General features: G+C 43.9%; 1 long non-coding RNA gene across 4 annotated transcripts in view; it reads right to left on the bottom strand.

Moving 5' to 3' along the window:
• The window catches only part of LOC143395952 (uncharacterized), a 38494-nt gene extending 11964 nt beyond the window's left edge, over positions 1-26530 (bottom strand). Inside the window, exons 1-3 of one of the 4 annotated variants that reach the window (XR_013090856.2) lie at positions 26275-26530; positions 15167-17317; positions 4380-4496 (exon numbers count right to left, since the gene is read on the bottom strand). This is a non-coding gene — a long non-coding RNA (uncharacterized LOC143395952). Of the gene's footprint in view, positions 1-4379; positions 4497-8148; positions 8366-9701; positions 9894-15166; positions 17318-26274 lie in introns of those variants that run through there. The other 3 variants (XR_013090855.2, XR_013090857.2, XR_013155389.1) reach the window with 3 other exon arrangements.
• Between the last annotated feature and the right edge of the window lie 267 nt (positions 26531-26797).

Genomic DNA, 26797 nt, shown 5'->3' with positions numbered 1-26797 from the left:
CGCACGGGCGGTCCCGCGTGGCCCCGGACGAGCCGCCGGCCGGGTTCCCTTCATCAGCCAACCTCCCGGGAGGGCCCTCGCGGGGGACAGGGCCCCGCCGCCCCACCGCCGTCGCAAGAGGCGGGGAAGCCCCCGAACCCTCAACCCGCACACCGTGACGAGCATCCCCAACGACAACCGCCCGACCAGCGTGCCCACCGCCACACCCGGTACACGCCCGGGAGGGGGCGGCAGCGCGGCCGCGACCGGCCAGCCGGGGGGAGGCCCGGCGGAGGCGAGGAGGGGGCCACAACCCCGCCCGGATGGAGGGCGCGCCGGAGGCGGCGAGGGGCAAAGAAACGCGGAAAGGAAACCGGGGAGAAGACCTCGGGCACAGAGTCGGGCCGCCAGGAAAACAAGCGGGATCCCACCGCCACACGCGAGGGCGGTCCCGCACCGCCTGCGACGCCAACCCGGCCTCCGGCCCCACCCCCGGAACCTCCCACGAGACCCGCCGCCCCGCCACCACAGGGTGGCCCTCCACGCGACGAGACGCGCGCCTGGCCTCCAAACGCCAGCATGCAACGCCACAACCTCGGGCCGGACGAGTCCCACGACCTGGGCCTCTCCAGCTCCAGGGTCCACTCGCTCACCACACCGCCCGCGGAACGCTCCCAGGGGGGCCGCGGCGGCCGCGCCCCGGGCCAGCGCACACGCACGCAGGTCGCCCGCCGGCTCGGGACCGGGAGCGGGCAGAGGGACACTCGCAGCGGGCGCGGGGGAAAGAGGGACGCGGCCCCTCAACCCCCGGCCGCGCGAACAGCGCCCCACCGCCACCGCGCACACACGCGGCACCAGCGACCCACACAGTGGCCCCACGCGCGCCAGAAGGCCCGGCCAAGGCCCAGCGGGAACCCTCCCCCGACTCGAAGGGGGGAGGCGTGGGCCGCGGTAGGCACAAAGAGCAGGCGCTCGGCCCCCACCCGCGGGGGGCCGGCGGACCCCTGCACTCCCAGACGGCGGGGAGGGGGGACTCTCGCCTACACACACACCACCGACGGTAGCGTAGCGCAAAAGGCAGGGGGCGGCCAACGGGGGAATCCGGTACCCCCACACAAGGCACGCCCTTCACGGATCGCTAGAGAAACTTCCTCACTGAGGGTGGGCCGCACCCAACCCAGCCCCTCTGCCAACCGGCCGCCGAGACAACGAGGGGGATCTGCGGTACAGGCAAGCACAAGGCTTCTTGAGCGTTCGCGGCCGGGGACACCCAAAGCCCCATCGCCTCGGGGGCCCGACCGGCCCCAGCTCGGCGTCCCGCCACAATCGCTCACACGCCCGGGCAACGTCTCCTTCCCCCCACCGGAGAGAGGGAAGAGCGCCCGGGCGCCCGCTCGCCTAACACTCCCCACGCCACTCGGCGCTGGGGACGACAACGCGACACCCTCCCCCCGGAGAGGGAACGGGCAACGCTGCCGAGCTTACCGCCTCGATCCCCCGAAAGAAGCGACACCGCTCTTCCCGTCAGGCACTCGCCTCGGAAACCCCCACGGACGGGGCGAGACCGACAGCGAGGCGGCGGCCGGCCGCGGCAGCGGCACTGGGATCGGGAGCAGCACACACCGCCTCAGCCTCAGGCACCTCAGGAAACAACCCGGAGCGCCCCAGGAGCACCGAAGCAGAGGCGCACCGTCGCGCCGAGGCAGCACGGTGGCAGCCCTCCCCGCGCCGGGGAGGGCCACACACGGCCCTTGGCCGCCCAGGGGGGGCGGCGAGCGAGAAGCACCCGCTACGTCAGAGGACCCCAGGAGCGAGGTCGAGGCCGGATTCCGCACCCCCGCCCTTCCCCGCACCGCGAACGGGCGGGGAGGCAAGGCGAGGGGCCCGCGGGCAGGACGAGAAGAGTCGGCCCATTCGCCATGAATGTCCGTCCCTCGCCTGGCGCGGCTTTGGTCCAGCCCAGGAGAGCGCAAAGTCACCACATCGATCAGCAGAGTGGGCGGGAGAGGCCCAGGGAGCAGGGGGAGACCCGGCGAGGACCGCTTCTAAGAGGAGCCTGCTACGGCCTCGCCGGCCCCACACCCCAGGGAGAGCGGCCGACGACACGGAACGGGGAACGCCTGACACGCGGCTCGGAGCCATGGAAGCAAGCGTCGTCACGCCACCCTCGGTGCCCGCAGCGAGGAGCGCACGGGCGGTAAAGGACCACCCGCCACCTACCCCCGCCGCCCTCCGGCGCCAGAAGGCCGGCCGGCCAGAGGCGGCACCACCGCGAGGGCGCTCCAGGTGCGCCAAAGAGCCGTCGCACGCAGGCCCAGGCAAGCAGCTCAAGAGGGAACGGGTCCGGGCCACCCCATCAGCCCAGAGCCCCGCACGCACCCGGAGGCCCAAGCTCCCTCGCTCTGGCGTGTGCCGCCAGAGGACAACGTGTCAGCACCTACCCGATGGCAGAAAACGGCCAACTCGGGCCAAAACAATCGCGACCGGGGCAACCGGGAACAGTTCACTCACCACTGCCGCCTTCCCTGAACACAGTCACGGTCAGCGGACCGCGAAATCGAGCCCATCACCGAGATCCAGAGCCCCTAGGGACAACTGGTCGACCCTCGTTGACGAAGGCAAAGACAAGAGACGGGGACCGCCATCCCCAGCGAGCAGGACCGGGGGGGGGGGGGGGGGAAGGGCGGACGGGGAACACGTCCGAAGGACGCCGGGCGTAGCCAACAGGACAAGCCCCGGGCAGCGGGCCCCCGAAGAGGCAATGCGGCAAGGCCGGGCGAGCACACCCGCCTGGCCCGCCCGGTGAAGCCCCGCAGCCCCGCGGCCAAAACCCGCGAGAGAGAGGGAGAGGAAGCGGGAGAAAAATAAGACAGAAGTGCCGGCGACCGACCCAGACCGGGCAAAGCGAAGCCCGTGGCGGCGAAGGAACCGCTCAGACTGCCACCCGAGGCGCCCGCGGCCCGGACCGTGCAGGGAGAGAAGACAACCGACACACACACAGTAAGCCTGCAGGTCCAATATCCCGCCAACGGGCCACAACGGCCCAGCCCAGCGTGACCGAGACAGTTCCGCTGGCGCCGCCCAGCTCCTGGAACTCTGTCTCGGCCACCGCCGCCGAATATCACGCCTTGGAGACTTCCGATGATCCGACGCTCCTATAAAAGCGGCCACCAGGGGGAGCTCGACAACCGTCAACCAAATCAGGAGGAAGGGACGCGGAACCTCGGTCGGCGTCAGCGGGATCCGCTCCGCAGGGGTCGTAGAAAGTCACCCGGACACGTCCCACCAGCCGGGTCGCCCCGCCAGGGCCCCCCCCCCCCAACAGCGGCGGGCACGAGACGCAGGCAGATCGGCCCAGCACCCCTAGAGAATCCGGCGGGGGACACGGGCAGTGTGGGACTTCAAAACCGAAACCACCACGGTGAAGCCACTATTAGACAGGCAGACTAGCTGCTAGGCCACGGTCCGATCCATCCAGAGAATGGAGGAATTGACAGAAACATGTAAAAACCCGTCGAAATCGGTGGCTGGGGAATTTGATCTGCTGGTCTTTGGGCTCGGTGTTTCCGCCTGTCTCTGTACCAAAAAAAAAAAAAAAAAAAAAAATGGGAAGATGAACAGCCTCTGAGAAACCTTCCTCCTCTGTGTCTGTGGTTCAGTGCCAGAGGGCCGGCCTAGCACATAGGAGGCACTGGGTTTGAGCCTTAGCGCGGCATACAAAAAGGAACAAAGTCGAAAGAAGGCGTGCTGTCCACCTACAACTACTCTAAAAAAGAAAAAAAAAAAAAAAAAAAAGAATACTGATCATAATAGGAATAAGGATTCTTCCTTGGGGAGTTCTATTTTCTCTGCCTGGCCACGTTATCTTTTTTTTTTTTTTTTTTTTTTTTTTTTTTTTTAAGAGAGAGTGAGAGAGAATTTCAATATTTACTTTTTTTTTTTTTTTTTAACAACATCTTTGTTTGTGTGCTGAGGACCGAACCCGGGCAACTGCAACTGCGCTACCGCTTGAGCCACATCCCCAGCCCCCTTTTTAACTTTTACTTATTTTTCTTTTGTAAAGACAGAGAGGAGGAGGAGGGGGGGGAGAGAGAGAGAGGGAAGAGGGGGGTGGAGAGAGAGAGGAGAGAGAGAGAGAGAGAGAGAGAGAGAGAGAGAGAGAGAGAGAATATTTTTTAATGTTTATTTTTCAGTATGCGGTGGGCACAACATCTTTATTTTATTTTACGCGGTGCTGAGGATCGAACCCAGCGCCCCGCGCATGCCGCGGGAGCGCATTACCACTTGAGGCACATCTCCAGCCCATTAATTCTTATTTGAATTTGTGTTTTTATTTACCTATTTATTTACCTGAGTAAGAAATGAGCATTTTCTTGAACCGAAAGTCATTTTCCACCGGGTCACAGAGCCAAATTTTACGTTTAGGCACATGGTAATAAGAAGCTGTAACAGGGCGCTAAGAGCGGCTGCCTTGGCTAAAAAGCGTGGGTCTTCGGGCTCGGTGTTTCCGCCTGTCTCTGTACCAAAAACAAAAAAAAAAAAAAAATGGGAAGATGAACAGCCTCTGAGAAGATTAACAGGCACTTCTCAGAAGTGGATATACAATCTATCTACAAAACGGAAAAAATAGAAGAAAAAAAAAGAATTTGTTTTTCCTGTTTGGTCACAGAAAGGTTGAATATTATAAAGTCAGTCAATAAGGATAACAGACCCAATTAAGATTTTTCTAACAAATGCAAAGGCATCTCCAGGAGGTTAGCTTGTACAATCTTTCCAAACAAGTTTCTTTCAAGTAATGGTGGATAATTGGAAGAGTGACTTGACTCATTGGATAATACAGTAAGATTCAAACTCAATTGTTAAAAGGCCAAAGCCAATTAAAAGGTCATGGGCCAAGCTTATAGCCTTCATACATTTCCAAAATTTATTGACCTTAAATTTTAACCAACAGCCTCAATACTAGCCTTGTGTATCTACCTGTAAACTGGTTATCAGGTTCCCTTTATTTAGCATTCTAAGTGTTCTGTCATTTTTACTCATTTACATGAGTCTTCGTGCTTTCACTCTTGCCTTCCTCTGTTGTCTGTGGGTTCTATTCTTCAAATTCATAAGACAAAAATTTAGAAACAAATCGGCAGTAGGCTACTAGTGTTATCCAATAAGAGCTGAAAAGTCACTCAACTTAAAGAAATCCCTGTCTCCATCAAAATCCAGTCTTTAGGGCTGGGGATGTGGCTCAAGCGGTAGCGCGCTTGCCTGGCATGCGTGCGGCCCGGGTTCGATCCTCAGCACCACATACAAAGATGTTGTATCCGCCAATAACTAAATAATAAATATTAAAAATTCTCTCTCTCTCCTCTCTCACTCTCTCTTTAAAAAAAAAAAATCCAGTCTTTAAAATGGTCTTAAAAAAATACCTCAGGCAAATGAGCCTATCACTCACCCTCTCAGAACAAAGATGCCTCCTTCACAGAATAAACAGTGTATCAACTGTCCCTACCACAGCGACTTTCACAGTTTGATGGAAGTTTGTAACCAGATTTCTGAAGATCCCCAGAAGTAAGGTGGGTGCTCCTGGGGACAAAAGAATCTGGCGTGGGGGAAGTTTCAGAGCAGAAGCACAGAAGGACCTTGGCCAAATTCATGATGACTTAGTAATCACCACCCCTAAGTTTCCAAAATTCACCTTGTAAGAATATTACTGTTAAGCAATGTTTGAATACTTGTTTAAACAACGTTTTCCAGCGGACCTGTCTCTCAGAAGGTGTAGCTCTCGCTCCTCAGCCTCAATGGGAATCGTGGAACATAGAGCGTTAGCATGCTTTTACCCACAGTGTGCTTGTCCAGAAGGTATGGGCACAGTGACAAAGCTCAACCCCAGTATGGAATACTGAATGGCAAAATGTCACAGAGAACAAAGTTGGCTTGGATTTTACCTTACCTTCTCAATCCTGTCCAGAAAGAGCTCTTGGGCACAAGTTCAGCTGCCCTACAGAGGACTCTCACCTTGGAGCCCAACACAAATGCTGTGTCCATGGTGAACGCCGAGCTTGCAGCTGCTCAGAAGGCCCCATCACTACCCTCCAGACGCCATGCTGATCAGCACTGGCACAGACCCCTGGTGACGCCACTGAACTGTGCTGCTGCCTCAGGGCATGCGTGTGCACACCCATCAGGCCTGCTGGGAGGTGGGTGGGGTAATCCTGGGACCTCCGGGGCAGGGCGTGGTGGCATCTGTTTGGCCGAGGGCAATTGAGGCAGGGGGAAAGCTTTTGTGAAATACCAGCACAGTCTGGATACACCCTAATTGATCTCAGGGTGCTCAAAAATTGGATGGTGGCCCAGAAGCCTCCACTATCCTTTTTCCTGTCTCTTTTGATCCCAAGATCTTGGTGAAATAGAGGAAGCCCGAAGGAGTGTACCAGATTCGCTTCCCAGGCTTTTTGGCAGGAGCTCACACGGTATGAGGAATATTTCATTTTTAAATGGATAATATAATAATGGAATCACTTTGTTTCGCTTCCCACCCTGCAGATGTTAGAGTTCAAGTACTCCAATATGGCGGAGGCAGGTTACCACTACATTGATACAGGATGACAAGACAAGGAGATTAATCATCACGTCCCTATTTACCATGACAACTCCCGCCAAAGGACTTATCGCCATGGCAACTCCCGCCTCAGTTTTGTCATTCTAATATAACCAATGAGGATAAAGCAGACAGAATTCCATTTTGGCTTTCTAAAGTAACCAATGAGGGAATAGTGGATGCTCTTCATAACCAATGGGAACAATTGGTAAGTTCTTCAATCAGGTCTGTGTAGGGGAGTGATTTCTTCATGCTCAGCATTTAAGACTAATTTTACAGAAATGTGAGCCTTGAGCTTCTCTCTTGCTTGGCCCACTCCACTTTACCCTCACAGAGTGCTACTTTCACTGTCACCTTCAATAACCAAGGACCTGAACCCCAACTTCATTTAGCACATGTACTTGACATCTTTTGTCAGAATCCACAAAAGTTAAAAAGGGAGCTGGGAAGAAGCCATGCACAGAACTGAGAAGGGATAATACTAGATGGAACACAACATAGAAAATGTTAGTGTAAAAAAAGAAAGAAAAAAATTACCAAAGATTAATTGTAATTCTTTGGGAATCACATTCTTTTCCAATGATGGTACTCTTATGTAGAATTTCAGGTACTACAAGATGCCAGAGGCAGGTAAGAAAAAAATGCCACTTGTGAACTAGATGGAGATGGGTCATCACATTCCTATGTCTCATTGCCATGACAACTCCCACCACTAAAGACTTATCACCATGGCAACTCCTGCCTCAGGTTTGGCATTCTAAAACAACCAAGGAGTTTAAACTGGAGAGTATTCTAATTAAGTTTTCTGAAGTAACCAATGGGGAAAAATTCAGATGCTATTTTAATCAAGATAACCAATGGGAGCAAATGGATTAAGGTTTTAAATAAGGTCTGTATAAGGAAGTGAATGGTTTTCAGCTAAGTATATAAGAAGTTGCTTTCTAGACTTTCTAGATTTGTGGAATTTGAGAATCTCTCTCAACCCACTCCATTCCACCTCCTTCACCTTCACCTTCAATAATTCTGTCCTTTGCCTCTTACTTCTGTGTGTCTTGCTCAGGACTTCAACCACAACAGGTACCCCAACAGGAACCCCAACAATAACAGTACCTGACCACTGTAGTGGTAAAATGCCTTGTGTTGTAAATGTAGGCAATGATGTTAAGGCAAAGACAAAAATTTAAAGGCAAAACGCATGAGAATTACAAGAGCTAACTAAAGGCTGAACCTTGACCATCATGGCTAAGAACATAAGTGGAATTCATCCGAGGCTGCCCAAATGATTGTTGGGCAGATCCTTGTAGAAACACTTTCTGTATAAAGTTAGGGTGGTCTCTGTGAAAACTGTGATTATGGTGCCATATTTTGTAATACACTAACAAATAACTATTGCTTCCTCTCTGTTTATATTCAGTTATAGCCTGTCTGAAGTACAAATCAGGGGTGAGGGTGCATGATTTTGGGACATGAGGACCACCTGTGCTCATTTCTCAGATACATGGCTAACGTCACAGACTGCAGGTGTACGAAAAAAAGGCATGTAGTTGAGGCATTTAAAAATACCTTTATTTTTGCTTCATTAAAATTTCCAGTAACAGGCAAATGCACTGTTGCCAGCTCTTATACTGAGCCTTGCTTTCCGTCCCTCACATCTGCTGCTTTCCACCCCTCACACCATACAGGGGCAATTGGGCTTCCCACTGGCACCTACTTTTCAGAGTGGCAGCTGCAGCAGCAACAGATAGGTAGATAGCACACAGGCCTGGTATCTCTTTTTAACCTCTGGTGTTGCATATTCTGGGAAGGGACATAAGAACATTAATGCTGAGCAAAAATCAGTAGAAAGCCAAAGGAAACTAAGTAGAAAGTAGTAATGACCAGCTGGGTGTCCTATGTCGTCTCCTCAAATCCCTGGGATTTATTTGCTTTCATCTCATTTTTCCTTTTACTTGTTTACCTTCACAGAAACAGGTAAAGTCCTCCCCAGTCCTGCCTGTCTCAGCCCATGGGTGCACCAGCTTCTCTGTGCTTGATATACTTCTGGCTTTCACTGTCTCTTTTTTTCCACCAGAGGGCAGTGGTTCTACATTTTTTAGTTTTCTTTCCAAAGTGGTTCTACATTTTCTAGTTTTCTTTCCAGTGGTTCTACACTTTCTATTTTCTGTCCCCTGTGGTTACTAAATGAGGTTAATCATCTCTGGCTTTCTAAAACTTTTTTTTTAAATTTTATTTTGGGTGGTGTGTGTGTGTGTGTGTGTGTGTGTGTGTGTGTGTGTGCAAGCTGTGGCTGTCAGTGCTGTTTTGTGGGAAGGTGGTGGAATGCATACTCAACCTATGCTCTCTCTGTTGGATATTTTGCTCAAATTTTGTATTCTAGGTTCTGCCATCCTAATTAGTGTTCTGAGAAATTGGATAGCTAAGTCTGCAGCCAGCATGGCATGAAACTGCTTAGCTTGTAAGAGGAGGAGCACTAGGAGAGACATAAAGAGTCAGTGGATTTGTAGAGATGTCATTTGTCCACCAGCCTCCTCTTCAGTACTATCTACATCTTCACTTCAGGTCTTTCTCTGGGTGCTCCCCCCCCCCTCCCAGCTTAGTGGAGAGATCCCAAAAAGTTTTTTCATCAAGATTTAAGCAGCGAATTTTACAGGTACATTCCTCCTAATTTATTCCTCTCTATACACACTTCAAAGGGACTTCCACCCAGTCACTTTGACCTCAGACAGATCTTAGGGAGGCAGCAGGGAATACATGCTCATCTGGATTAGAGTAGAAATTTACTTACGCTGAAGCTGCTGCACAGAAATGAGAGCAAAATTCTTCCTGCTCCCAACCCCACTTTTGTCAGTGTCAAATTCCCCAGCTGCCTTGCATGGTAGCATGACAAAAGGTGAGAGCCTGAATCCAGACTACTCTGTCCCACCTCTTCTACTAGTGAACTGAGATAAAGATTTGGTGAAATTTTGCATAAAAACACTTCTGATGTATATGTTTTCAAATCTTTCTTAGTATTTATTTTTCACTTGTGGGGATTAAACACAGAGGCACATCACCACTAAGATATACCCCCCCACCCCTCCCCCAGCTTTTGAGACTGTTCAACCAAGTTGTCTCAAACTTGAGATCCTCAGCTTTCAGTTCACTGGTACAGCTCTTCATCACCATACCTGGCTAGTTTTAAAATCTTTATTTTTGATTTTTATGAATTTTCTTTGGAGGAACCCATAATTACCAGTTCTCGCATGTGATATAGAACTACATCACCAGAGGAGTATCCATGTCAATCACTCTAATCCATGACTAATTCATGCTTCCTCCTAGATTCCTAGTTTGAAGAAAGATATTAAAGTTCACTGAATAGGTCTACCACCTTTGGCCTCTGTTACATCTACTGATATTCACCACTTCTCTACCATTTATAACATGGTTGCTGGTCATTATCTGGGGTCTACAAAGAACCTAATGCAAGTCAACGTGCATGGGCACCATGTCAAGTACAGCCACATGTGTCAGGGCCTCCTTTCCTCACCAGGACAGCATGGCCACTCTGCCCACCAGGACCACTGTGATCTCCACTGGAGGGCACTCAGCCGGTAAGGTATATATGGATGGCAAGAAACTATTGCCTTCTGACACCACCTGCCACAAAATCCATGTGGGATTAGAGTCCACCATCACTGTAACCCATGACAGCAATAAAAAATATATATATTTATATATAGGAATAAAATAAATAAAGACTTTTTAGGCCACAAGTGCTATGCAAGTCACAGGACACAGAGACCAAACAAGCCATAAAGGATATTCAGGACAAAAAAAAAAAAATGCTTAGTCAATACAGGCTATGTAGTCTGTAGAAAATACTAATGATATATTGTCTTAGCAAGTCAGAGACACTATGTAGTTATAGGGGCTATTATGATCACTTAGGCTACTCAGGTCATAGAGTACATGTAGGTCATAGAGGTGATGTAGTCTTAGAGGCTACTGGTGCCATGATGAGAAGAAAGTTCTGAAAGGCTACAGAGGTATTTTAGAACAGTCATGTATTAAAGAATCTTTTCGCAACATAGTCATTGTGGCCACAGAAGCTATTCAGATAGTAGAGACTCCACAGATCATAGAGAAATGCAGGTCATGAAGTTTACTCAGGTTCGGGGGTTGATCACGACACAGAAACTGCTGAGGACCCAGAAACTACAGAGAGCATAGAGGCTTCTCAGGTGATAGGAGCTACCAAGGTGATCTAGAATCATAAGCACAAGGAGATCAGGCAGGTAATGTCGGATACTCCAGTTGAAAGGCTGCACAGCTTTTAGAGAATATACAGATTATATAAATCACACAGCTGATAGAGGCTATAGATGTAATACTGCCTAAAAGAGGTTATAAAGGCTGCTAGGTAATTTAGGCTACTCCAGCCACAAAGGCTATGCAGGTCATAGAGCTTATGTTGGGAGCAGTATCAAACCACAAGATAAAAGAGATTTTTTTTCTGTGCTTACAACACTGCTGGGCTATCTGAGGTGATTAATTGCTTTTCCTGAAGCTCTCAAGGAAAGTGGTTGATGGATACAGAGATTACCTTCTGAGAAACTCTTATACCTTCCTGTGGCTAACCTCTCTAATTCACCTGGACAAGCTTAAAGTGGATGGTCCCAAATATAATGGATTCTTTTGGCTGCCTTAGCAATAGCTCATTTCAATTTTTCTCAAATGGGAAAAGCAATTTTGAAATGTTTGGCTAACACAAAAGTGGTTTAAAAGACATTGGGAAATAATTTAATATGTTTTTGAAAGAAAATCTAACCCTGTTAAGGTTTGCTAAATTATGATCACACATAGACATTATTTTCTCCCTTTATCTCTCTCTCCTTCCTCACTTACTTTTAGGGCAGGCAAATACTTTCTCTGAGTAAATTTCTGTAAATGAAGAAAGAGCAGAGGTCCCATGAAGCTGATCTTTTGCAAATTTCACAAAACATCTATAGCAGAAAAAATTTATACTGGGCTTTTGACATTCACAGATTGAATGCTCTCCATTTTGATTACTCATTAAGAGCCTGACAGGGATCCATAGGCAAATGTCCTGTAAATTATTGTGAATCATAAACTTGCAGCTTGCTGAAGATCTGAAGAATTCCATCATAATTCCAAAAGTATCAGTGTACATTCAAATGATATTTGAGAAAAACCAACTTCCTAAAATAAAACTATTTACTACTGTTAAGATTGGAAATAAAACTGAATATTAAGAACATTATAATTGATAGGTATAAACTAAATTTTGAGTGAAGTCAATCATAGTTTAGATCTATAACATGGAACACCACAACAGAAAACCTACTTTTTTCCAACTTCTAGTTAGTTGTGGTCCCTTATTAACTAACTTATGAATTCAGAAATGGAATTTTAAAACAGGTTTTCATGAAAGTTTAGAAAAATGAATCTTCTCTTTATTTTTTCCAAATTATTTATACATGACAGTAGAAAGCATTGTGCCACATCACACATAAATGGAATATAATTTCTCATTCTTCAGGTTGCACATGATTTAGAATTGCACAGGTTGTGTATGACATAGGCCAATAATGTCTTAGTCATTTGACTATGCTTAATGTTTTAACTATGCTTCCTATCCTCATACCTTATATCAGAAAGTAATAATGAAGAAGATAATGTAATAAAACCTTCAAAAAGCCATGGGATGTAACTGTCAGAATAGAATTTTGTCCTGCGAAATCAGCATTCAAAAGTAGAGAGAAGGTGAAAATATTTTCATATAAGACTGAAAATTAATATTTTTAAGCAGGTTACTGAAAAGTTTATGTTGATAAATTGATAAAATATACTGAAATTAGAAGATAATAGGGTGTTAGAAATGTTGGTCTTCATTTAATTTCTATAGTTAGGAAAGGCTTACTAAGTTAAGTGTATGTACATTAAAGATAAAGATGGCAAATTAAGGTAACTGTTTGGTGCTCTTGTGAATGAATGCAGAGTATGGTGTAGAGTCCATAGTGGGTACAGGAAAGTAAGGGTAGTGATTTTACCTTAAGGTGAGGAATATCAGATAATTTTTGTATGCCAATGGAAATTATCTGATGGAGAGTGAGGTTGGGAAGATGCTCAAGAGAGTTGAATACATGAGAGGAGCAAACCCCTATTGAAGGGGATGTGGGTGAGGGACTAGGCCATTCCCACATGAGGACCAGGGCCTGACGGCTATGAAGGGTAGAATCTCATAAATGTATGTGGTCATGCTTTGAGGCACTTAATAAACTCAGAGACAGCATTCACTCTAACAGGTCAGAAACCAAAAAAACAGGTATGGATGCATATTTTTTTGATAGATTACTTATGAGAAATCAATGGCTTTTTTGTGGACTTGAACTATCTCTGAATACTGCAAAGAGCTTTTGACTGTTAATAATCATCCCGAGTCTGTAGCAAACCAGGGAACTCACTGTTTGTGGGAAACGGTGAGTGCAGGTGCAGAGTTACAGTGTGTGGAGATGGATTTTTTCAGTAAAGTTTAGAGTTTCTGATGCAGTTGTGCAGAAGTCAGCTAAAGAAGTTCAGAAACAAGAATGTTAAAGGTGTTTGCAAGGGGGTTATAGGTGTCCTTGTTTTCTGAGTTTTATAAGGGATGGAATGACAAGAATTCTATGACTTATTCTCCTAAATATGGTCAGAAGAGAAGCAACCAAAAGGATTTTCTGGGCTTTGGAAACCAGCACTTGGAAATATTATACAGTTAGTGAGCACCTGTGAATTGGATGAATTGTTAGAGTGAACAAAAAACAGAAAGTGGGTGTAGGCCTAGTCTTCTTGTTCTCACCTAGACCACTCAGCCAATCCCAGACATTGGGCCTCTCCTCCCATTCAAAGAGCTCAGGTGAAAGAATTCAGGAACATGGTAGAGTTGAATATTTTTATGAGGTAAATTTTGACCCTTAAAGAACCAGAAGAGTTGAATAAATGTGTACCAGCAAATAAAGTCAAGCTCCATGCCTCTTCCTGAGGTTTTCCTTTGGGTTGTGCCCTCCTTGCTCCTGCTGTTCTTTGATCTCTGCTGTAAATGGTTGCTGTGCAGGCTGTTGCCAAGGCTGTGCTTTCCAGGTAAACTGGACTAACTTGTAGGGTATTGGAAGTCTAGACTTAAGAATGGAACCTGAGATGGATTGACACATTTTAGTGAGTGACCATGAGAATAAGGGGCTGAGATAAGTATGGAGGAAAAGGTCAGTGTCAGTGGGAGGATTAAGGTACTGCGCAAGTGTTAGAGTGAGGTTGGTAACTAGTGCGAAGTGGAGATCAGGAGCTATAGGCAAATGGGGTGGGGGGGAGCAGCTGGAGCCTTGGAAGGAACAGCACTGAGTAGAAACACAAGAACAGCCTGATCTCCTGGGATTAAGGCAGCTGGGACTAGGGCAGAGACAGGGCAGATTGGTTGGCTCATGCCTGCTCCTGGCTTTGGTGAGAGCTTTATCTGGGTAGACTACCTGCTCTGAATGCCTCCTGGAACTGCCTCTGGGAGCATGTGATTCTATCCTCTGGCAGCTTGGAATGTCACCAAAAAGGATTTGTCCAGGGGCACCCCAGGTTCATTTATGGAGCTGGGAGATTGATTTATGGAGCTAGAGTAGTGAGATTCAGCACTAGATGCCAAGCAAGAAAGTAATTTGCCCACATGTGTTCAAATTAGTGAAGACTGTGCTGTATGTTCCCCCCCAGACAAACAAACAAACAGTCAAGCACAACTAATGTCTGGGCAGGTAGCCTTGAGCCGTTGCAGGTGGATTTCTCTGCAGGGCTGTGCAGATGTGCTCTGGGACTCACAGCAGACTGGGTGAGTAAAGGGTCTGCTTCAGCCCAGGCACAGTCCCTCTGCCCCAGTGGCCTCAGCTCCTGTAAAATGCCGCTGGTGCTTTTCCAAGTGCTGGTTTCCAAACCCAGAAAGTCCTTTTGGTTGCTTCTCTTCTGACCATATTCAGTAGGATAAGTCATAGAAATCTTTTGTCTGAGCTAATGTTATGCTGATGCAAAACAGTGTTCCTGAGAGTGGGTAAGTAAAAGATGGAAAGTGTTATGTTGGTTCAAGCAATAGAATCCAGCCTGTTAACTCCATTGCCTGACTGTGACTTACCCAGAACCCCACTGTGCATAATGAAAGCCTCAGCAACCAAGATTATGATGAGAACTTCATCTTTTCTTTCACATTGTCAGGAGGCATAAGAAGGGCTGCCTCACAGACAGTGTTGGACCACGTCATGGGCACAGCTGGCAGTAGGTGGATGGTCATGTGTGAGGCCTGCCTCACTGCTGAATGCAGCTGGAGTGATGGAGGTCTCTAGTATCTTCTCTTAGAGACTGCAAGTAGCTGAAGCCATGATGCTACTGGTGCTGTGTGGCAGGCCAGGAAATCTTTCTGTGCAAACTGAACAGCCCTAGAAGGGTGGACCCTTAGAAAGACTTGGTTCCATTTGAGTTGGCCATGTAACTTTTAACTTTGATGACAAGAGTTTAATATTCTGGAAGCTGGAGTAGGAGACATGCATCCCATGTAAATGATGTGGAGGCAAATGGTTTACTTACCTGCCTGCAGGACTTCTCAATCTTTGATGCATATTTTGAATAAAAACAGCAGAAGTCTTATCACTCAGATTCTGTGGATAACTAGATGGGAAAAGAAAGTAACTAGGTTATTTAAGGCCAAACAATATGTGAGAGGTGGAGTTCAGGATGAACCTCAGTGTTCAAATGGTACCTTTCTGATCATTTTTATGTATTCCTGGGATGGAGTTCATCTCCACTTGCCCATGAGGGTGAACATGTGGAAGAAGACACTTTACCCAGCCTCTGAAATTGTGGTGCCATGTTCAGTCAGGTGTCATGGGAGACTGCTCGATTCTGGGAAGTTTCTTTTATACCTCTGTGAAGTTCAGTAATTGTGATCTGGACTTCCCACATTATAGGTCTTTTATGTGTGTGCATAATTATCAAATACTGGCATAGATGTGGGAGTCTTTTGTGGCCTACTAAGTTTCATATCTGATTAATGTGAAATTATATCTCATGAGGGCTCACTCTTTACTGAAATCAGAGCTGAACAAAGCTTAGCTAGATCTAGTGGTTAGAGTATTAATTTACAAATGACAGTCTCTAATATCCAGTCATCATTCATGCAGTAAGTCCCAGCTGTGTACTAGGCTCTGCAGATAAAATGATCAATAATATGGCCAGACTCTTGAGGGCTTGCGGTTTTGTTAGTGTGATATAGCAGCTTCACAGCAGTTCATCTCATGTACCCCCCCCCCTTTTTTTAAAATAATACCTTTATTGAGATGTACTCTACCCACAATGAAATTGATTTGTGAAGTACCCAGTTCTGGTTCTAGGCATTAGCACAACCACACTGTTGTGCACCTATCACCAAAGTCTATCAGAAACTTTTTTCTATCCCAAAAGACAATCTTTTACTCAATTGTAGCCATTCTCATTCTTACTTCTCTGTAGCTCCAGGAACCATGAATCTTTCTGTGTTATTAATTTTTTTTTCACTCTGAACGTTTAATACAGAAGAGTATACACTGCAAGCCTTTTTAACACCATTTGTGGCCTTAACTCAGCTCTTTTTCTTTCCTCTTATCTTTTGCTGACCATCATCATAGACTTTACTGAGTCATTTTATTTGTACTTTTATGGCCTGTGTTCTGTGGAATACAGAAAAGGCACACCTTCCTTCAACAAGTACTTATTAGAAGCCTCATTTGTGTCACATTCCAGTGGTCCCTGTTACTAAATTTACAGTCTGATAAAGGTAAAATGACAAAAATGAGGAAAGCATAAACACATAAACATAATCAAATGATCAGAGAAAACTTGTCCAAAGATAAAACATTTAAACCAAAATTTGAAGAAAGACCCGGTGACACACACACACACACACACAAAAAAAAAAAAAAAAAAAAATGGGGCTAGACACTGGGCACAGCATTTGCAGAGGAGCTAAGGTGTGCAGGAGTCTGGTGAGTTCCAAGGCCTGAAAGAAAGCCACAGTGGCTCAGTGCTGTGAGGAGGGTGACTGTAGTTGAGAGAAGCAGGCCCAGGTCACCTGGGGCTTTGTCTTTGGACACAGGTTTGGATTTTTCCAGATGCAGTACAAGGTTTTCAACCAGGAGTGTGTCATGATCTGATTTTGGTTAAGAAAAACTGGCTTCTCTGTGGACAATGGATAGCAAGGGTCGAGGCGGAAACAATATTTGGGAAGCTTTTGCAGAGGTCCTGGTAAAGGGCTCTGGCAGCCTTGATTAAGACAGGGCAGAAGAAATGAAGCAGAATGGTCACATGGAAAAGCTGTCAAGGCCCATCACCTGCCACTTGCTCCCATTGATGGATCACCACATGTTAGTCTGCAGTCTGCTTGCAGACTGCAGGTGGATCATGGATCACTGCCCTCTGATGTCTGCAAGTCCATTGTCATAGTACTCACAGATTCGTTTACACATGACCACAACAATCTTGGGATACCCACTGGAGACTGCAGGTTTGCTGCCAACACTGCCACCATCTTGAGGCATGGCCACCTCAGTCTGGGGACACTGGCCAGGACCTGGAGATAGATTGGCAGGGTACTTGTGGCTCTGGTTGCACCTGAGGTCTTTCTGCTGCTTGTGCTAGTGGCCACCATCTGGATGCCTCTTTGCAGGGTCACTCCTTAGTGTAAGTGCATCTCTTGTGGTCTCTCTGCAAAATAAAATTTCATTGAAACCTTGGTACTGCAGCAGAGTCTGGGGAAGCTGAAACACAGTTTCATCAGATTGCAGCTAGGTTTGTGTGGGCCAGTCTGAGTCTGGCAAGCTGTGGAATGTCAGAGACTGGGGGCAGTTCCTCAGGGGAGCTCAGGTTGGAGAAACTGGAGAAACCCAGACTCTCTCCAGCTCACTGAGTCTTGAACTGCATGGGGAGAGAGAGGACTGGCTACAATGGGTGGGAAGACTGGAAGAGGATGTGAGAGCATATTGCTATCAGTTCATGCACCCAACTGGTCTGGCACCCAACTGGTCTGGTGTAAGGCCAAGCCCCAGCTTTGTGATTCTCTAAAAGGAAGTTTGGCATGGATGGGGCAAATGATGGCGCCAGAGCCAAACACCAGATGGCGCCAGAACCAAACTTTTGACTTTTGTCTACCATCCAACAGAGTATCTGCCTACTTATTGACTGACTTGTTCACTAAAAATTTTAGAAAGCCCTTCAGTACTTGTTTTACAAGCAGCTTTTTTTTCATACAAATCTTCATTAATTGTATGTATGAAATTAATCATCCTGTGTGTGTGTGTATGAACATACATATTTATATACATATATGTATATTTATTTTTCAAAATTTTATTCAGAAGTGGGGTAAGGGTTTCAATTCAGTCATGGCTTCTGCCTACTCCTGTTGTGCTTGGGATGTTTCAGGAGTCCTTACTAATATTGCAGGCATTTCTTTCTCTTTTCTATGCTGTGATTATTATAAGCCAATAAATAGAATAAATATATCTCAGAGATGTCAAGTGTTATGTCACTTGTGGTTGTCCATTGGGCATCTGTAGGCATCAGTGAATAATCAGTGCTTTTTGGCAAAAGCAGCTTTTAAGTCTCTTGGTATGACGAGGATTTGTGGCCATTTAGCAGAACTTGTCCCCATGGATGTGATTATCAATAGAATACGTATTGTATAACATGGTGGCATGACTTGGTAACAGGAATAAAGTGGTTTAACCTAATTTATGTATTTAAAATTATATATTTTATAGATATTTAATATACATATAATTGTATACTTATATATTTATAATTTTGAATATATGTATCTCTCTGTCTCTCTCTCATACACACATATATGTTTATAATATTGTCTTTAGGATAAGCTGGTTTTGGGGATGGATTGAGGTGAGTGTAATGGTGAAAAGACCAAGGACAATTGCTGAATTTTTGACGTCAGCACTCTAGGGTACTTGCTGATACCCAATCCTGTATGGGGCAGAAAGACCACATGAGACAGGGAAGAGTGCTGTCTTGAGGAAGGCTTTTGCGTTGATGTTTGTGATTTCTCTTAGATATCCACATGAACATGTCTGAAGGTGAGAGGAGAGGACTGGGAAGAAAATGGATATTTGGAGGCAGGGGAATGTGGAAAATACTGCCATGAGACTTAGCATAATCCTGGGTGTGGGTGAAGATGCAGAAGTACAAGGAGCGTTTCTCTGAGCTGGGGACACACCTATATTTAGCAATGGAAAAGAGAAGTCTATGAAGGAGACGGAGAGTGAGGGCATCCAGTTAAGGAGATAGAAAACCAGGGAAATGGGCTGGGGATGTGGCTCAAGTAGTAACATGCTCACCTGGTATGCATGTGGCCCAGGTTCAATCCTCAGCACCACATACAAACAAAGATGTTGTGTCTGCCGAAAACTAAAAAGTAAATATTAAGAAATTCACTCTCTCACTCTCTCTTTAAAAAAAGAAAAGAAAACCAGGGAAATATAATGACATGGATTTCTGGAAGAGATGATTTTAAAAAGAAAGGTAGAACCTCTTGTTGTGAAAACCACTAAAATGTGAACTATAGGGTGACAAAGGAGGGACCTTGAGATTTGGTGCCATAGTGGTTTCTGATGATCTCAGTGGAACCCCTGTTCTCATGTGGTGAGAATTGAAGCCAATTGGATGATTTATGGAAAAATTAAGTTCAGCATAGTGAAAGCAGTAGCTGGAGATTATTTTTCTGATTGTGTACAATGAGATAAAGGGGACTCAGCCAGGTGTTAACATTTATGGTCTCTGAAATGTGGGGAGAAGTTCATTCCAGCAAGTGCTTGTTTGTAGCTGCAGAAATCTTTTTTCTATTACTGTGTTTGCCACCTACACCCTAAAATTGATTTTTTAAAAGTAATCAATAGTAATTTCTTGAGAGTAGAAAGGGTGCTGGGGCAGGACAAGGGATGAAAGTAGAAAATAGATAATTAGATATGAACACTGTGTACCATGCATTTGGAAATATTATGCTCAATTCCATTAACATGTGCAATAAATATTTATTGATTAGAAACAAATTAAAAGTAATTATTCTATTTGATTACTAAAAGGTAGGCACTCAACATCAAGGGAGAGAATTCCTATAGTTTGTTTCCTGCTTTCGAAAATGGTCATTGTCAGTTTCCTGTAAAAATAATTGATTAAATAATTTTGGAAGGAATAGTATGGATTTGAAATGCCTTGTTGCCACAGCATGTTGAGGTTACCTGATGGTCACTGAAATATTTGAAGTGCTACAGTCCATCCATTGTCAAAGTAGTAGTTTGTGCCAGGTTCATCCTTTGGGAATGCAATACTTTCCCCTTATTCCTTCACTATTTGTTGCATTTAAGTCACTGAGTCTGCCCACTCCTAAAAAGACAAGAATACTAAGCTCCACATGAAGGAGGGGATGCTATTCTCCTGTATTGTTTTGAACTCTTCTGTATGAAATATTTGTCTGTTCTCATCACTTTTTATCAATGAAGTCAATTATTTTTTATCACTAAATACATATGAGTTTGTTGCTTTCACTTATATTTTACTGTTAAAGGTTTTTATTTTATTGCTCATATTTTTTTTCAGCTTTCACTCTTTCAGGATCTTTTACTTTAGTTCTTATGTCATTTGTCAGGTATCCACATGTGGGACACCTTGGGAGACTCTCCTCCTACTCTTTCTTCTCTTCCTCCTTCTATGTTCAGGCTCATTTTTTAGTTTATCTTACCAGATCATAGAATCAGCACTTTCTCCAGTGAAATATGCTCCTTTTTACTGGTATTTTTAGGGAAACTTATGTAATTTGTCAGGCCCAATGCAAAATGAAAACTTAGAGTCCCTGTCTAAAAGCAGGTGACCTGTGCCATTGACATCATGCCACAGAAATCTATTTCTTTCTTCTGTGATCTCTTCACATGTCATAGTACACTTTATCTGTATTTTAATTGTCCTTCTTATTACAGCATTTTAAATTATTAGCAAGACTTCTAACATATATCGTTAAGTATGCCATATCAATTCTAAATGCAAACTTACAAGTAAGTCATATTGTACAGCTTGCACATCCATGTTGTGCTCATTAATGCCAAAGCAGTGAATATGTTACACAGAACCAGTGCAATAGTTTTTACTACACTTTGATAACTGTGGACAGTTTCTCCAACTGATTTGTAAATGAGTTTGAAAGAACTGGAAGAAAAGTGACTGTGGATCACCCTGCTTTCCCTTTCCCTTCACATCCTCAGCTGGAGAGGTGGGCTAACACAGAGAAGTATCTTGAGTGACAAAGCTGTCTTCTTTCTGTATTTTAATCTAATTCTGGTTGGACATTAATGTGTGGCCTCCCTGGGTTTCATCACCCTCCCTTTTTTTTTTTACTTATTTGTGATTAGAACATGGTCATGTTTTACCGAACTCTCTCACAGCTCCCATATTTCCTTGGCCCACTGGACTTCTGTGATTACGGGAATGAAAACTCAATGTGCATGAGGTGGTCAAATGCAGTATACATTTATGTGCTGTGTTCATACCAGTAGTCCTTTGCCTTCTTGGAATTTACTTATGAAAAATAAGTAGTAAGATAAAATCAATAAAAATTATGATAGCAACAGCAGAATATTTATTCAAGGACAGGTCCACTTTGAGCAGAAATCCTGACTGTGTAGGAAGAGCATCATGAGGCTAGTCCCCTTTCCCTGCCTTCTGCCTCCTCCTCTCTCTCCATCATCCTTCTCTCCCTTCATCCCTTCCTTCCTTCCTCCCTTGCACAATAGTAAGAATACTAAGTAGGATATATGTACTCTGAAAACATAAGTGAACATTATAGTATTGTAAAGTTTAAGTACAGAATTATTCTGCAAATATCTAGAAGTTGTTTATCTTATACAATTGAAATTTTATATCCATTGAAGATTCAGCACCCCATTTTACCCTAGCCACATTTCTTTGCAAACAACATTCTACTCTGTTTACATTTTTTTTTTTTTTTGACACTAGGATTGAACCCACAGCATTTAATCACTGAGCCACATCCCCAGATTAATTTTTTTTTTTTTTTTATTTAGAGACAGGGTCTCACTCAGTTGCTTAGGGCCTGGCTAATTTGATGAGGCTGGTTTTTAACTTCTGATCCTCCCACTTGAGCTTCTCAAACCACTGGTATTCAAGATATGTCCCACTGTGCCCAGCTTGTTCATTGTTTTTTCCTCAAGTTTTTTTTATTGTAATAGAGACATAGGGTTTTTTTGTGTGTATTTTACACTTTATACTATTCTCAGGTGATGTGTAAGTAATTTATCTCATTCCAACAGTTGAATATTTTCCCTGTTCATGCTTTACTGTGCTGTGCAGAAGCTTTTGGTTTAATGAAAATAATACTTGTCTGTTTATGGATCTGTCCCCTGTCCTTTTACTGTCATAGTCAAAGGACCATTTCCTAAAGCAATGTTGTAAAGTGTTTCTTCTGTGTTTTCTTTTTATATTTTGCTCACAAACTTATGCTCTTTTTTCTTTTTTTTTCTATTTTTTCTATTTTAGATCGAAAAATAGCAACTTCACCTGCTTGTGTGGTATAGCATGATACTTTAATACATGTAACACTGTGTAGTGATCAAATCAGAGTAAAAATCATATTTGTCACCTTAGTAGGATGGGAAGAGATTGGTAAATGGGACCCCAGTATTTCATTCCAAGAATTTTACAGATTCATATCTCACTGTTACATTTTTTCCTCTTTGAGTTGATGTTTTGATATGGTGTAAGATAGGTTTTGGTTTTCTTCCTTCCACATGTTGATAGTGAGTGTCCTCAGCACCATCTGTTAAAGAGACTATCCTTTATCCATTCTGTATTATTGGCCCTCTTCTCAAAGATGAGTGTGAAGTGAATGTGTGGGCTTATCCTCCTTCTCTTTTCTGTGCATTGGTCTGTATATTGCCTTCTATTTCAGTGCAAGGGTGTTTTAATTCTTATAGTTTGTAATTTGTTTGATTCTATCTTTTTTGCATTTGTTACAATTAGCTATACATAACAGTATAATTGACACAGCATATATAAATGAAGTATAACTTCACATTTTTCTTGTTGTACATGATGTAGAATTGCACCAGTCAGGTAATTGTATAAGCATGCAGGGTAATAATATCTGATCCATTTCATTATCCTTCAAAACCTCATACTTCTTTCCCTCCCTTCACTTCCCTCTCTCTAATCCAAAGTGCATTTATTCTTCCCTAGTGCCTTCCATTGTGAATTAGCATCTGCACATGAGATAAAATATTCAGCCTTTGGAAGTTTGCTATTGTTTTATGTAGCTTAGCATGGTATTCTCAAGTTCCATCCATTTGCCGGCAAGTGGCATCATTTTATTCTTTTTAGGGTTGAGTAATATTACACACACACACTATATATATATATATATATATATATATATATATATATATATATATATATATATATATATGAAACATTTTATTTATCCATTCATCTGTTGAAGGGTACCTAGGTTGTTTCCATACTTTAGCTATTGTGAATTGACCTACTCTACATTGACGAGGCATGAGTGTACCTTTTCTCCCACATCCTCATGAACAGTATTATTGCTTGTATTATTGATAATTGCCACTATGGCTGTAGTGAAATTAAATATGGAAATAGCTTTGATTTGCATTTCTCTAATTGCTAAAGATGATGGTCTTTTTTTTTTAATGTTTGTTGATCAATTGTATTTCTTCTTCTGTGAAGTGTCTGTTCAATTCCTTAGTCCATTTATTGATGGGCTATGTGTCTGTGTCTCTCTCTCTCTCTCTCTCTTTGGCATTAAGTTTGTTGAGCTCTTTACATATCTTGGAGATTACTGCTCTATTTGATGTGTGTGTTGTAAAGATTTATTTTCCCATTCTGTGGTCTCTCTTTTCATGTTATAGATTGCTTCCTTTGTGGAGAATAAGCTTCTTAGTTTGAATCCATCCCATTAATTGATTCCTAATTTTGCTGTTTGTGTTTAGGAGTCTTGTTCAGGAAGTCAAGTCCTAATGATGAGGATGTGGACCTTCTCTTTTTTTCTGTTAGGCACAGGGTCTCCATTCTCATGTCTAGGTCTTTGATATTCTTTGAATTGATTTTTGAGCACAGTGAGAGATAGAGGTTTAATTTTATCTTTCTACACATGGATTTTCAGTTTTCCAAGTACCAATTATTGAAGAGGCTATCTTTTCTTCAATTTGTTTTGGGCACCTTTTTCTAGTAGGAGATTGGTCTACACGTCTTTTGGTACCTTTTTTTTTTTTTTTTGTACTATTTCTCTGTAGTATAGTTTAAGATCTAGTATTGTGATGCCTACTGACTCACTCATTTCAAAAGAAAAATAGATACAACTTTTTTTTTTTGTTTTAACAGATCTCTCTACTTTTAATTTTTTTTCACATTTCTATGATATGTTAATTACTATAACTTTAACATAAATTTAATATACTCCTTGTTTCTCATAGAAAATGAAAATAGATCAATGTGAAATACTTTTGAGTATGAATAATTTTGTCATTTTTATATGTCCAAATCTGAGAAACCAGAGAAATGACCAGTTATTACAGTATGGGATACCTGTGGGCTCTGGAAGTAGGGAGCTTGGACTTTTTCTTCACCGTTGACCACGATATTTTTTCATCATGACCATGTAAAGTGTACTACCTATTTTCACATTTTTTCTATGATAAAAAATTTAAACATATATTATTGATCCTTGATTTTCTAGGTTCAACTCCACGCCCTTGTAAGTGATGTTCTTCTCTTGTACGTGCCTTCATGTCCCCTATACTCAAATTCTCCAGCCTGTGAGGTGGGTTTCTCTCAGGTACCCATTCAATGGGACATCTAATACCAAAGAAATGAGGAAATTCATCTTTCTTAATGTGGCCAGATACCAAATATCAGTTTTTATTTCCAGGAAGGCAATAAAAATGAGGACTCTCAAACCCTGAGGTACTGGCAAGATTTATCATCCTAAGATTGGAGCAGCCAATTCTAAAACTAGTTTGTGCCAGTGTTTGTAACAAAGAAGAAAGTGAAAATGTAAAAGACCTTCACTGTTGCAGCCTCTCTGGATGTCCCTGAAGCCCCAAAAGGCCTGTCACCAATGACACCACATCTCATGACCCTAGTAAAGGCCATGGCTGCTAAGTTAAAAACTATGTCTCTTGTCTCATTCCAAAGTAAATTAGTCAATTAAAGTTTAACTAAAGCTAATTTCAAAATACAAATATATTTTTATTTTTAATATTTATATTAGAGTAAAAAATTAAATCATACTTTAGTAAAAATTAAATTTCTATTCACTATAATTCCTCTCCAACTTATTAATTTTAGACTTAACATAGCCAATAGATGACGTTTGTCAAAACTCAGGAACAAATAAAGATGTTAAATTATTATTATTTAAATACTTGTACTATTGTCTATAAATTAAGCTAAATACTATTGCTCTTTTCAATTTATTAAATAAAAAAGGGGGAAAACAAGACCCCATAGGCACACATTAGATATTAGAAATTTTTTTCTTAATTGTGATACTGAGAGTCTTACTGCTACTAAACATGATTCAGTAAATTAAATCAGATTTCAAAGGAGACTTTAAACTTGTTGTCATAATAATTACTGAAAAACCTGGCACAGGAAGGTAAATTTCCAGCTGCAAAATTTACAGCATTGCAGCTTTATGAGTTTGCAAAGTAAGTAAAAATTATGGGGGGAAAAACTTCTCTGAAACACTTTCTCAGGACCATTTTTAATGTACACTGCAGTGTGTACTGGAAAGTCCACCCATAAATAATTCGACTTAAAGTATACTTCCAAGATCCTTCATAGTAAGATAAATGCTGATGGAAGGGTTGAAACTAAGTTAAATCCTAGATTAATTGTACTGACTCTAATGGTCAATTTTACCTATGTTTATCATATGGTAAAATGGCTGTATGGAAGTACCTTTTGAGGAAAAGAAAGCATATAAGAAACCTAAACCAGCCAATCATGCTAGTTCTTAAAGATTAATACTATATTTGCTTATTTGGGCAATAGTCAGAAAGATTATTAAAATAACTTTTGTTCCTATACAGGCCAGTTATTTACATAAAATATCCATCAATGTAATATTGCTCAAAACATTCTACAATAAAAATTGACACCTTTCATAAATGGTTGGATTCTGAAAATGCCTTGCCAGTATAACAAGAGCTGCCTAGAAATAGTGTGTATGTTTTAGACTGGTCTCCCAGAATAGACAAAGATAATTATTTAAAGATGCCATTACACTTAGAGGTTTATTGGTATCACCCTAACTTTCAATGAGATGGCACTCAGAAGGATGTTTAGGTTCTTGACTTCTGCCTTCGGATTTTTACATTTACTAAAAAACCTAAGAGACCCCTTAAACATGAGAAATAAAACTTTTCTCATTTTATTACTAGTTATTGCCAGCTAACATTTCAGAGCTTTAAAGTGCTGAAGTTACCGTTCAGGGTTCAAAACAGGCGCGTGCCAATTAACCAGACCTAAACAAGGTCTTGAGCTCACGATCCCGGAAGTTACTACATTAAATGTTACGCTTTGCTTCTACAATCACAGCCTTTGTGGCTGCGTGTCAAACTTACAACATACGAATCGTCTTCAAAACTTGACTTAAACTGTGCTTCCAAGCTCCTTCATAGTAAGATAGTGCCGGCTCTGGTGCGGGGAGTGGGCTTCGCTTTGGGGTCGCAAGGCCTCATCTCTTCGCTGAGGCCACAGCTGAGCGGGCAGTGCCCCAGCGGGTACCCCGACCGGCCCCCCCGAGCCACTCCCCCCGCACGGCCGGGCAGGGGAAGGAAGACGCTAGGGAGAAGGGGAAAGGGAAAGGGGTGGGGGAAGGGGAAAGGGAAAGGGGTGGGGGAAGGGGAAAGGGAAAGGGGGTGGGGGAGGGGAAAGGGAAAGGGGGTGGGGGAGGGGACAGGGGTGGGGAAAGGGAAAGGGGTGGGGGAAGGGGAAAGGGAAAGGGGGTGGGGGAGGGGAAAGGGGGTGGGGGGGGAGGGGACGGGGGTGGGGGGGGAGGGGACGGGGGTGGGGGAGGGGAAGGGACAGGGGTGGGGGAGGGGAAAGGGGTCGGGGAGGGGATGTGGAGCCCGCGGGGCCCAGTGC

This window comes from Callospermophilus lateralis, chromosome 3 (assembly GCF_048772815.1).
Source record: "Callospermophilus lateralis isolate mCalLat2 chromosome 3, mCalLat2.hap1, whole genome shotgun sequence".
In the NCBI taxonomy this organism is placed as follows: domain Eukaryota; kingdom Metazoa; phylum Chordata; class Mammalia; order Rodentia; family Sciuridae; genus Callospermophilus; species Callospermophilus lateralis.
This window is presented reverse-complemented; position numbering and strand designations above follow the sequence as displayed.